We start from the raw sequence: 13,197 nt of genomic DNA on the forward strand, positions 1-13,197 counted from the left end.
CTAACCTGCTTAGTCTAACTACGAGTCTTTTGAAAGACCCTATCTTGTAATTGAGAGGGAATAAATATTATAGTAGATGTCACCACCCCGTTCAAAAATTGATATACATTTTGCACAATAGCTCATAACGTACAAATGCAAGAGTACCAAAATTAGGCGACTCACTTTGTATGGTAGGATTATATCTCTTCCGTTACTGCATATATCATTACAGTCCGACAACTTAGTAAAAAAAAAATACATCAGTCACGTGGCTGGGACAGGGATTTTGTGAGACTGCGAAATTAATTTGATTGGAAGTTTTGTCGCAATGCTTGCCTCATTGAAAGGAAAATATTACCTGTCATTACAATATGGAAATTATTATGTGACCATGTAATTAACATTGAAAATGGGTACTGGCAAATTGAATGCCTGATCGATGACATTGTGTAAATTCTTATTTACAGTCGAGAAGCAACTGTGGTGAGAGGGAGTGTAATAAGACAGACTCCGATCTTGACGACATATAGCATTGCCTTCAGAGCAGATCTGCATGAATCTACCTCCATCCGCCCGATAGGATGGACGTAGAGGAGAGTTGGATAGTATCGGACACCGGGTAATATCGGACAGCGAGTTTCTTTTGATCTGCCACACGATGATAGTACCTGATTAACATGGTTACGTTTCTGTGATGTCGCATACAGGGACTTAACCATGTCATTCAGGTACTACCATATGGTGGTAGATGAAAGAAACGCACTGTCTGATATTACCCGATACTACCCAACTCTCCCCTAAGTACTATGTCAAATAAAAAAAAGTTTTACCAAGTTGTCGGACTGCAGCTTCCTGTACAGTTACAAACTTACAAACAACATTTCTCTCCGCAACCTGCACATCTGACATAAATATACGGGACATTCCATGTGAAATCAGACATCAAAAAAATCTTACAAAAATGTGTAATTCCTCGTAAAAATTATATGGAGGAAGGATAGGAGATACTTTACTGTGTAAAGTCTGTTCTCGTTTCTAAGTAAATTGTTTCTTGTTTTAATGCATTAAATTTATCGTGTGTCAGTAAAAATAGACAGTTTTAAAGGCCATAAACTTGAAACGACTTATGACAGACATTCCAACAAAAGTTCATATTGAGCTGAGAGTACGATTTTCATAACTAGGCATGCACCATATTTTATGTTAATTTCCTACAGGGGCATAAGTAGATATATCGATAGTTCATAGGCATCCCAAAGTAAAAGAGTAAAAATAAAAATAACAACTGATTCGTCTCTCTCAGAAGAAATTTCATCAATTTTAATTTCGGCATTACATAAAGAAGTTTACCTGTAAAAAATAATTTCGTTAAATTATATTAGCTATGCCCAAATCCGAAGTCCGGTGATGGCACGCGCAAGATTCACTTCTGTACGCGCGACAGGAAGAATTTTCCTGCATTATTAACAAAACTGCAAATTAGTTTGTCTAGAGGATACGACTATGTAACTCCTATGATAATTAATCGCACTGTATTTCTTTAATTGACAAGTAAATGTCTAAGGAAAACATAGAAAAAATTCTAAGTCAACGTCTTTTTTAAAAAGCGAGACAAAAACACTAATTTAGAAGTTATCTTTTTAAAATGTACATTTGCATCTTCAAAGGTTGGTAAGCGGCAAAATTTTTATATTATTTTAATGTACCGAAGTACATATGATATTTCCATGCAGATATTCTGCGTCATCATACGATGAAAGAGTAATGGAACGGAGAAAAATTCTCTCCGGCGCCGGGATTTGAACCCGGGTTTTCAGCTCTACGTCCTGATGCTTTATCCACTAAGCCACACTGGATACCCACCCCGGCGCCGGACAGAATCGTCTCAGTTTTAAGTTCCAACTCTTGGGTTCCCTCTAGCATCACCACGTAGAGCTGAAAACCCGGGTTCAAATCCCGGCGCCGGAGAGAATTTTTCTCCGTTCCATTACTCTTTCATCGCATGATGACGCAGAATATCTGCATGGAAATATCATATGTACTTCGGTACATTAAAATAATATGTATGATATGCGTAAATCACTTCGTGATTTAAGACGGCGCTTATTCCGTCGGATCCCGGCCAACTAGTAACTCATAACGAGTGCACCTCAGCACATGTGTGGACTTAAGTCCTACGTTCATAGACATCTATGACGTAGTGCAGAGGGCGGCCACTAGAGGGAACCCAAGAGTTGGAACTTAAAACTGAGACGATTCTGTCCGGCGCCGGGGTGGGTATCCGGTGTGGCTTAGTTGATAAAGCATCAGCACGTAGAGCTGAAAACCCGGGTTCAAATCCCGGCGCCGGAGATAATTTTTCTCCGTTCCATTACTCTTTCATCGGCAAAATTTTTGTTTTTACGTTACATCGGGGTCGAAGCGAGAGAAATATTGAGAAAGAATGAACTTTAATTTTAAAAGTTATTGCTGCTCAAAATTTTCACTGGTTTCCGAGTTACGGTGAGTTAAGAGTCAAGATTATGATCAGACGCTTATAGTTAAAAAAAAAAAACACACACACACAAATTTGTGTGAATTGAAAAGCACGAATGCTTCAGTAAAGTTACAAATAACTAATAAAAGTCGTCCTTCCTGATTAGGAAAGTCACCATTAACATCTGGTCCACGGAACATTCACAATCACCTTTCCAACGTCACTCGGAAACAAGCAGAGACTTACGCTGTAAACTTGGCGTGCAAGACAGGTATAAGGAACTTAATTTTCGGGTATGAAATATTTTATTTCTGTGCTTGTATGTCTTGAATAAAAAATCTGAAATCTGCGTTAATTAGTCCTTAAAGTTTGCAAATTGCCAATTTTGTCATTTTATTTATGGAAAAATAATAAATTAAAATGCGAATTAAATTAACTGTATCTTATTCTTATATAGCCTAACAATGAATATGTTTTACAAATCAGTATGTTACGGAAAAGAAGAGTTTTAAAGTGAGATATTGTTGAAAGTTCTATTTTAAAGCGCTCGGCAGCTATGGCTGCATAAAGAACGTAATTTTCTTCATATACGATAAATTTGGCGAATCTTTGTAAGAAAACTATTAGACCTAGGGATGACAAATTCGCAGAAATACCCATCACACAACTCTCTCTCTCTCTCTCTCTATTGCATTAAAATGTAATTAAAATTAAAAATTGTTACGTAACTTTTCCTAATTATCCGTCGGATTTCACATGGAATCGCTCATACCAAGCTTAAAGACTCATGGTATCGAAAACATCTACAGATATTTTGACTGTAAAGAAAAAGAGGACAAACAAAGCCATACAATGCGCGTCGCTACGAGTTTAATTTCAAATGGTGCCTGTCATTCATGGGTTAGTTACAATGGTGTTCAAAGATATCTGACTCCTACCAATCGATAGTAATTGATCATCTGTACGTGTACACTACGGTTCGAAGATATCTGACTTATAATTTTCTGATCGTGTAAGAGAACTCTCTAACCACAGGATAAGTTAGAACCAAAGATAAAACAAATTGACAAACTTTTAAATAGTTCCGCTAGTTCTCAATAGATGACCCTATTATTGGGAGGAATAAAAAAATATTCGGGAAAATATTTATGTTGATTAAGTATTACTTATTCCCATAAGTGATAGTATCACTGTTTTCCCGCTAAATCTAGTGTTTATTACAATTATTAGAGAGGGATGAAATTTTGAATTTTATAATGCGTGTATGACTATTTATGTACTATTGGCGAAGCTGACTTATCTTCGCCATCTATTCATAGAAGTGATAACTAAAGAAGCCACACATACACAAACAAATTATCGATCACTATCGATTAGTAGGGGTCAGGTATCTTTGAACGCCAGTGTACGTGTGTCTTCATTAGTTATGACTAGAGACGAGAATTCTATGCAAATGCATGTTTTATTACAATATAGGTCATACTTGAAACTTAGTACTTATTCATTTCATTACTTTCCAGTTCCAAATATGTATACTTTTTCCGTGCATTTTTGCATGTTTTCGCCTTTTTGGGAATAAAAACATGCATAATGCAAATTTAAGCAATTTTTAGCTTAATCATGCATATAATACCCATACATTATATTCAGTTTAAATGCATGTTTTAATGGTTTTGAATGGACACTTCAGTTTCCATATTTTTATGTTCCTTATTCTAGCTTCAGGAATCATGATTGGAGAACTAAAACTAAATAACAGAAAAAGGTTCATTCAAATTTGCATCCATAACTTCTTGCGATGTAGAGAAGTCATTCTCTGCCTACAAAAACATATTGACTGACAAGCGCAGGAACCTCACGGACCAATTTGGAAATGATGTTGTTAACTGTGCAAAAAGAAAAGTGGAAGTGTAGTGAAATAAGAAATTTGGAACAAAAAATTAAAGTGCATATTTTAATATATTGTTCGCATGATCGTGCATGTTTCATAGTTAGATTGTGCATGAATGCATGCATATTTTGGGATTTTATAGTGCATGAAATTCTCGTCTCTAGTTATGGCTTCTACAAATAGATAGCGAGGATAAGTGAGTTTTTCCAACAATACATGAATATTCTAAAATGAAGTTGAAAAGAGTCTGTAGGTGACTCTTGTTCCACTTTTGATTTATTTTCGATCTTAGAACTGCAAGGCATTTCGCGTCGATATTACGCCTTGCCTCCTATATATCCACAATGCCCCCAGGGGTGATTTCGTTAGTATAACTAGAGCCCATAATAAGAGATATAATAATGAAAATGTATAAGACATGTTGCACTTCTTGAAACACTCTCTACCCTTTCTTACCCATCCTAACTGTTTATGGCAGTAGTTATCCTGTGAGAAATATGTATACACTATATATATATATATATATATATATATATATATATATATATATATATATATATATATATACAGTGTATATATATATATATATATATATATATGTGTGTGTGTGTGTGTTTGTGTGTGTGTGCGTGTGTGTGTGTGTGTGTGCGTGTGTGTGCAGCGGGTATTGCATACCATAGATCGATCGTCTCTTGTTTCTTTTCATCCACCTTTAAAACATTTTCTCTTACTATAAGAATCGGAAGCCAAAGCGTGGCTGTTACACACAGGTAAAAAAATAGGTGAAAGAGTTTTAAATCATATCCTTCAATAAGATTACAGGAAACCAAGTGATCTTCTATGTGGCACATTCAGAAAGCGTAGATGTATTTACACTAAATGAAACGCTCAAAAATAGAGAGGTATATTCTTTATAAACTTTCAAAATGACATAGTTCTACTCCTTTTTCTAAAAAGTGTCGACTACTGGAGGGCCATTCTGAGTCGCCATTCTCACTCCGCAAATAATTCAAACACATCTTTATGTTTTCACTTACTTCAAGACAGCCATTTCCGTTATTTTTTATTTTATTGGGTTATTTTACGACGCTGTATCAACATCTCAGGTTATTTAGCGTCAGAATGAAATGAAGATGATAATGCCGGTGAAATCAATCCGGGGTCCAGCACCGAAAGTTACCCAGCATTTGCTCGTATTGCGTTTAGGGAAAACTCCGGATAAAGCCTCAACCAGATAACTTGCCCCGACCGGGATTCGAACCCGAGTCAGCTGGTTTCGCGGCCAGGCGCGCTGACAGTTACTCCACAGGTGTGGACAATTTCCGTTAACTTGTGTTGAATATGTGGTCTGTCTGAGGGATGGGGACCGGAAACTACACTAAAGCAATGCAGATAGCGTAATGTGTAACGGACATGGTCGGTCCTGATATGCACGTCTGTAGACAGCAGTGTATGTGTACAAGTTGCAGTGTCCAGTCGATCAGTCCTAGTAAAATGAAGGAGTACACGAGAGCGGAATAAACAGACCTGATTTTCAAATACGGATGAGCCAACAGGAACAGCAGACAAGCTCACAAATTGTATCGGACAAGTACCCACGTAGGAGACATCCGGCCCATACCATTTTTCCACGACTGTTCCAAAGGTTAAGGAAAGGAGGGCATGTGGTGCCAAATTACAATTCCATTTCCACACAACTATTTTTTCTTATAACTTTCGACTCAGTCATTTCCGGATCATGGTTCCTTATCTCAAATTGATACATATGCCCTTCGCCATCATCCCTGAAAGTTTGTAACAGCACCTCGGAAACACCCTGTATATTGAAATTTAAAATACTCAACTTCACCCTTTCCGCATTTGTAAGCTGTACCTCATAGATAGTGCGATGAGTTACCCACTTCATTATCTCACCTCTTACGAGGGCATACCTTGTCGCCGTGAAAGAGATCATTGTTCAATGAATCAGACACTCCGACTGGGAAGCTGAATCTAAGTTCAGTTAACTGAAAAGGAAGAGGCAAAATGAAGGCGAAATCGGTCAACAAAGCGTAGATTTGAATCGGAATAGTGGAGAAGTTTCCAAATCCAGGAGAAACGTTGATTTAATTTTATTTTATTTTATCTATATAGGAAGTTCTTGAATTGAGTCGTTATTCACTATTCTAATTTCATCTAGTCACGTTTTCTCACACAGACCAATCAACTGTGCTGAGATTCAAGGCGTATCCGAGTTACATCTAGGCAGCCTCACAAATCCTTACACCAGCCTCCTTAGTAAATCATCAACCAGTGATCCGTCAAGTTCTATAAAGACAAGAATGGAATTGATATCGGACGGAATGACGTCGATTCTTATAATGAGGAACAGGAGAAACACCAGAAAAATTCATACTGCAGTCTGATGGGCTATATTTCTCAGGATGGGTTTTCAAATGAAAAATCTCAGTTCTGACTACGTAGAAACCGCAAAGATGGGGGAAGTATACTCGAAAGATAAACCCTGGTCCTCCAGAAGGGGGATAGTCAGACAGACCGATTCTCTCTAACATCTAACTCAGAAACTTCACAGAGAAAATAGCGGAATAGATATATCTATGATGATCAGAGTTAGCAAAATATCCATGCAAACGCTGAATTTTGGAGACTGGAATTTAAAATGTATAAATGACAAGGTAGTTAAAATTGAACAAGAACTCAAACTCTGCAATACTTACTTGGCTAGCAAACAACAAATAGAAACTAGGATCAAGATTACATAATGATTTACAGCGAAATAGAGATGAACAATCGATTCTCAGCAGGAGAGGGACTATGATAAAGAAGAAATAAGAAAGCAATATGATAAATATCATGTTCATTAATAAACGGAAGAGAGACTGAGTTACATTTCAAAACAGAATATGTGTGATAGTATTTGGAGTATGCAACCCAAGAGAAGAGAATAGCAATTAAGTTATATAGGTACAATTTGACGAAAAAAACAGTATTACATTGATAAAATAAGTAAACAAGAATACATTTCACTAAAAGAGGCTTGAATGTAAGAATAGGGAACAGCCCTATTCAGAAATTTTAGGTTATTGGAAAGGTCCTCTATTAAGTCAAAATGGCTAATAGTTATAGAACTTGTTACTTGAATGCACTGAAAATTATTAATATCCTTTTTATTATTAAATGTATACCTAATTGTACATGGAGCGCTCGATCTCACAAGTCAATTACATTATAAGTATTAGGCCTAATAATTACTAAAACATCTGTTAAACAAAAACGATTTTGTTTTCAGTAATTATAGCATTAACTCGGATTAATATATTTTTTCAACTAACAAAATGAAATTCTAAACATAATTCAGACGTCACATAAAATAATGGATACCGGCAGAGAAGAAAAGTTTAAAGAAAACCTGCCAGAAAATGAATATTTTAAATTAAATGGCAGTATAGAATTAAAGTTTCCCAGTACACAAATATCAATATAAAATATAATGATATAAATTGTGGGAAATGTTAAAAAAATTATTCTATATGAAGCAGCCCTTGAGGCTTTAGGAAGGAGAAGAAAAAAATGAGAAAAATTTGCATTTTAAAATAAAGTTTCAGGTAGTTTATCAAGGAAAGGAAAGCCACGTATATAGGTACAATTATATACAATACTTCAATTCCCATTCTCAGAATAAAAAGAGAGAAAATATTGTCAATTTTAAAGATTGTATAAAATAAAATGATTAGAATAGAAGAAGTTTTTCGTGATGTGGAATATGTTGTGCATGGATCACATATTCAAGAATGCAACTTATTTAAAAAGTATACAGATGAGAAATATATAATGCAATTAAATTTAATGACCAAAAAATAAAGGAAAAACTATTATCAAACTTCATGAACAGCGAAAGAGAAAATGTATGCTTTAATATCCACGTCAATCCACAGCAGATAGTATAACTGAAGAAATTTGATCTATTGGCTAATAAAAACAATTTTGAAACCGAAGAATTCCGATAATGGACAGACTAAATATATATCCAACATTTCTCCCAGTAAATATTACAGTTACCAAACTCCCGTGCCATTAGTGAACAAGTGGCAGATTGTAATATAATCTTAATAGTACCAATTTTGAAAAGAGGAAAAAGAAAAAAACCTCAATAACTACAGAGTAAGAACACTAAATGGATTCAAGAATTTATATAAAAACCGCTGCTAGTAATAGTAAATAACAGCGATCTTGTATAGTCTCCATATTTATAATCAATTGGTAATAGACTTACATAACCTAATATCCCCATATTACATCGCCTTCACAAATTATAACAAAAAATTTGATACTAGAGATAAGACAATTCTATGGAATATATTAATGAAACAAGGAATCCTAAACACCAGAATATCAAAAATCTTATACATTAACATTTTAATTCAAATCAGAGCTACTAATAGCGAATCAAAAGACATTAAAGTGTGTTCCACAAGAGCATCCCTTGTCACCCATAGGGGAGAGTCGGGTAATATCGGACAGTGAGTTTCTTTCATCTACCACACGATGATAGTACCTGATTGACATGGTTACGTTTCTGTGATGTCGCATAGAGAAACGTAACCATGTAATTCAGGTACTACCATATAGTGGTAGATGAAAGAAACGCACTGTCCGATACTACCCGACTCTCCCCTACTACTTAATTTTTATATTGACGATGTCATTAAAAATGGCGGAAAGTTTTAAAAACGATTTCCTTTCAAAATATAGCAGTGGCGTACGCAGAATTTTGTCATTATTAAAATCGTTTACAATTTACATTATCGGCATTTAAAATTTTCTGTATTATTATGATTATTATTATTATTATTATTATTATTATTATTATTATTATTATCAGCTGAGTTTTTACAGGGGATGTGATACTAGTTCCGGAAAGAACGTTCGCGACAACATCGTCACGCTGCGGCTGCGAAGAAACATTTGCCAATGTGAAATTTTAACTAACTTCGCGAGAATCACTACACGACGTTTTGATAAAAAATATTGTAAAATTAAGCTTTGCGGTCGCTCACACATACCAAAGAATCCAGAACAATAATGTGAACTTTATATTAAAAATATGAACTCTCAAATGCACAAAACGTCAAATGACGTTTAACAATAAAGTCAGAACTCAAACTTACGAACGAGTGAATATCGCTCATAAAATGAGTTTAAAATCGACAATGTACAATATTTAATATCTACACTGCAGAACTGTCAAAACAATCTTTTGAATATGTTTCACAACAAGTTAAATTTTATATTTTGTCAGCTTCATTTTATTACAAGGTCGGTACTAGGCGGTAGGTCTCTCTATAATAAAGGTAGCATTGTTATAATTCGAACGTGCCGTAGTACCGTAGGAGGACTATATCTTATGCCGATGTAAATTTTGTTACTCTGACAGTGAAAAATTAGAGAAGAGGAAACGATTATGGATAAAAAGAAATATCCCGGTTATTCCTCCTTGCGTACGCCTCTGCCCTTAAGAACTATACTGTTTTCGGATCACCAAGTCATAATTTTAGAATTAGAGGATAAAGTACATATATAAATATTTAAGATACGGTACACACAATGGTAAAGGAATATAACCTGAAAATGTCCTCCGAACAAATACAAAAGAATGGGCTTGAAACGTAACTCGCACAAAAAAATAAAAGGAAAAATAATTGAATGAGTCTGCAACTTACCTACTTTGGATTTAGGCCCACAGCACCACAAACAAACAATATGTATAAAATGAGTTAAACTAATTTCGGAAAGTAATAAGTACTATTAAACAAATACTATTTAAAAATTACCCCTAGAAACAGTTTACAATTTTCGAGAAGTTATGGCCATCCCATATTTGGTAGGCTATATCGATCTATAGTATGCCTATTACAAAGTAACAAATTCAACGATTATATGAAGTAGAAATAACATTGCTCCCAAATTTCGCGAGATGTATCATGTTTTATTACATTAGATATGGAAATGTAATAAATTAATTGAAAACTGCTAGTATAAGAGACAAAATAGAAAAATAAGTTACATCCAATTAGATTACACACATGCTAGGAATCGAACCATAAATACCGTTACAAATATACAACTAGAAACCAGAAGGAAAAAAGAAAAAAATAGAAAGAACAGTTTTTAGAACAAATTAAACTTTGTGAAGCTGGAAGAGGCCGAGAGGCCTATGAAGTTTATGATGATTATCATATCACAGACAGGATTACTCTGTGTCCACAAAATTATATTAAAGGTGCAACTATACTGCGTTCCATATTGTCTGACAGGCGAAGTAAATATTGCTAGCAAAGGAAGGGAGAGGGATACTTGCTAATCAACCAATAAAAGACGTCACATTCTATGCTTGCATTGAAATTGAACGGTCTGAAGCGTTCTACCTCCGCCCAACTTCAAGGTAGCCTGGAACGTGACCTCTGCCATTGGTTGAATACCAATTATTCCTCTCCTCTCCTTCGTCTGTCAGACATTATGGAACGAAATATAGTTTTAGAACATTTACAGCACAATTTACTAATTACTTGAATAATTATTGTTTTATTCAGTTCGCAACTTTTCGTTCATAATTATTTCGCTGTTAATTTCATCGTTGTATATAAAAGACAATGTTTACGTGTTTGACATCACCTTGTGAAAAGAACTTATTAGAAAAACTATCACCATCTACATACATGGATGTCATTGATATTCTTCTCTTTCGACGACGTCCAATTGAAAATGGTGCAAGTGTCCTAATATAGAATCAGTACAACGTAGGCCAGCAACCCAAGACACTTACATCTGTACCCAACAGATAGCAGCATCATCAAATACAAACTTAGACCTATGTATGGAAGCGGTTCGTTACAAAGGTGTAGCAAGCTCCTAACACTCCAAAAATGTTGTAATGTTTTAGTTCTGTGATGCACAATGAATCATATATTAAATTCATAAAAATGTACAGTATAACATTTATTGGGTTGTACTGATAGATAGTCAGTAATAACGCAATTATAATATTTAATAATTCGAAAAGCACGCTATCGGATACTTATCTCTATTATTTTTCAATTTTTCTTCACATTTTTAAAGAAAGAAATAAAGAAATATGAAGGAGAAAAAATATTTCCGTAAAAAAATAGACTATATACATACCATCAATTAGACTGACTGTCAGTTTATTGCTAGTTGGCTCTGATTTGTTCAATTTACATACGGAAGTCCCGAAGCCAGCGAATAGTGTCAGACACTATGAACTTCTTAAAAAACATGGCATATTTATGTGAGATGCTAAGGTGGCGGAGAAGAGTATTGTTTGCCCATCGTACCCGCCCAGGGAGCAATGATAAATGCATCAAATGAAGAGCGGTAACTCTGCTGCTCGAAGTGTGCCGCCAAGATTTTTTTTTTTTTTCATAATTGCGTTTGAAAATATTTAAAAAATGTATACCGATTTCCGATTTGGATAGCAACGTCGAGTATAAATACCGTCCTCCCTTCCCTGGTGACAACAAGGTCGGGTGTTTCCGAACCTTTCGTAGTTGGGCATGGGCCGATTGGAGTAAATCTCCTTCGAGCCCGACTTGTTCATGGCCCGGGTGAGGCGGTCTCTGGCGAGCTACTCCTAACGATCTACCATTTGGGCGAATTTTATCCATTATTTAGACGAGGAATTTCAGAAGGAAAATGTATCATTTGGGCGAGTGTAGCGAGGAGTTTCAGCGCCATGAATACTGGAGAATAACAACTTTGTCTCTACTTGGATTTTCATTAACGTTTGGATTACGACGTGAATGTTTGGGTGTGCATAATAAAAGTGTTTATTGGACGAGTAAAAACAATAAAATACTCTAAATCATTAGTTCTTGGATTTTCGATCAGTAAAGCAACTCAGAGTTCAAGTGGAAATGTCGTATCTTCAGGAATGCAATTATCTAGCATGTAATCAACAAACCATTTACAGCAATTTTCAACAATCTCATAAAAACTCTCGTCTACTTCTGATGGCGATAGTTTTGGTAGCATGAAGGTGTATTTTGATCATTTCCCAACTTCTGAATTTTCTTCCCCGTAATGTTTCAGCAAGAACATTATTCGATTGAACTCACCTAATCCAAACTTGGGAAACATGAAACGCACAACAACTAATTTTGAATCATGGAAACCTAACTAGTAAGCCTAACCGCATTATCTCAGCTGCAAGCTGAAATTATTTCTTTGAAACCTGCCACACGGTCTCAGTAATTCTAACTAATTCACTAAATCTTCAGTAGCTTTGCTTTTAAGCTTATATCTTACAATTTGAACTGCTAAAGCTACATCCGGTATTCTCGTGTATTTGTGTACACTGTCATTAAAACTTAATATATTACCAATTTCTCCTTTTCACTCACACCACATTTCCTATTAGTATACCGAAAACGTCTGTCATCAATTAATAAAAAATATTTGACTCACTACTGTCGATTATCACACAATTTTTCCTTCGCACCTTTCAAACACAGATTATTTCAACATCCATTCTTCACAAAGCCAAAGTATAAGTCTATTGTTATTTTCAAACTGGAGTGTGATCGCATTCAAAAATGTATATTCTTTTTGAGCTCAGTGTATTTCATTTTCTGTACTACACATAAGGTGGATTAAAGAAACCATCTACATACACTCCCCCAAACGATACATTTCGATTCGCCCAAATGACTGAACGTTTTTCTCATAGGATAAGACATTAGCCCAAATGACTGACGTCCGGCGGTCTAATACGGCATGGTGCCTGCAGCTCATGGTGACAAAGATGGGAGGACAGTGATTTAAGACGTGGAAC

The 13,197-nt window shown here is 35.3% G+C and overlaps 1 protein-coding gene across 6 annotated transcripts in view; it reads right to left on the reverse strand.

Moving 5' to 3' along the window:
* Positions 1 to 13,197, reverse strand: part of Pde8 (phosphodiesterase 8) — a 770,548-nt gene that overhangs the window by 34,758 nt on the left and 722,593 nt on the right. The window lies entirely within an intron of this gene.

The sequence above is a fragment of the Periplaneta americana genome, chromosome 17, assembly GCF_040183065.1.
Source record: "Periplaneta americana isolate PAMFEO1 chromosome 17, P.americana_PAMFEO1_priV1, whole genome shotgun sequence".
Taxonomy (NCBI): Eukaryota; Metazoa; Arthropoda; class Insecta; order Blattodea; family Blattidae; genus Periplaneta; species Periplaneta americana.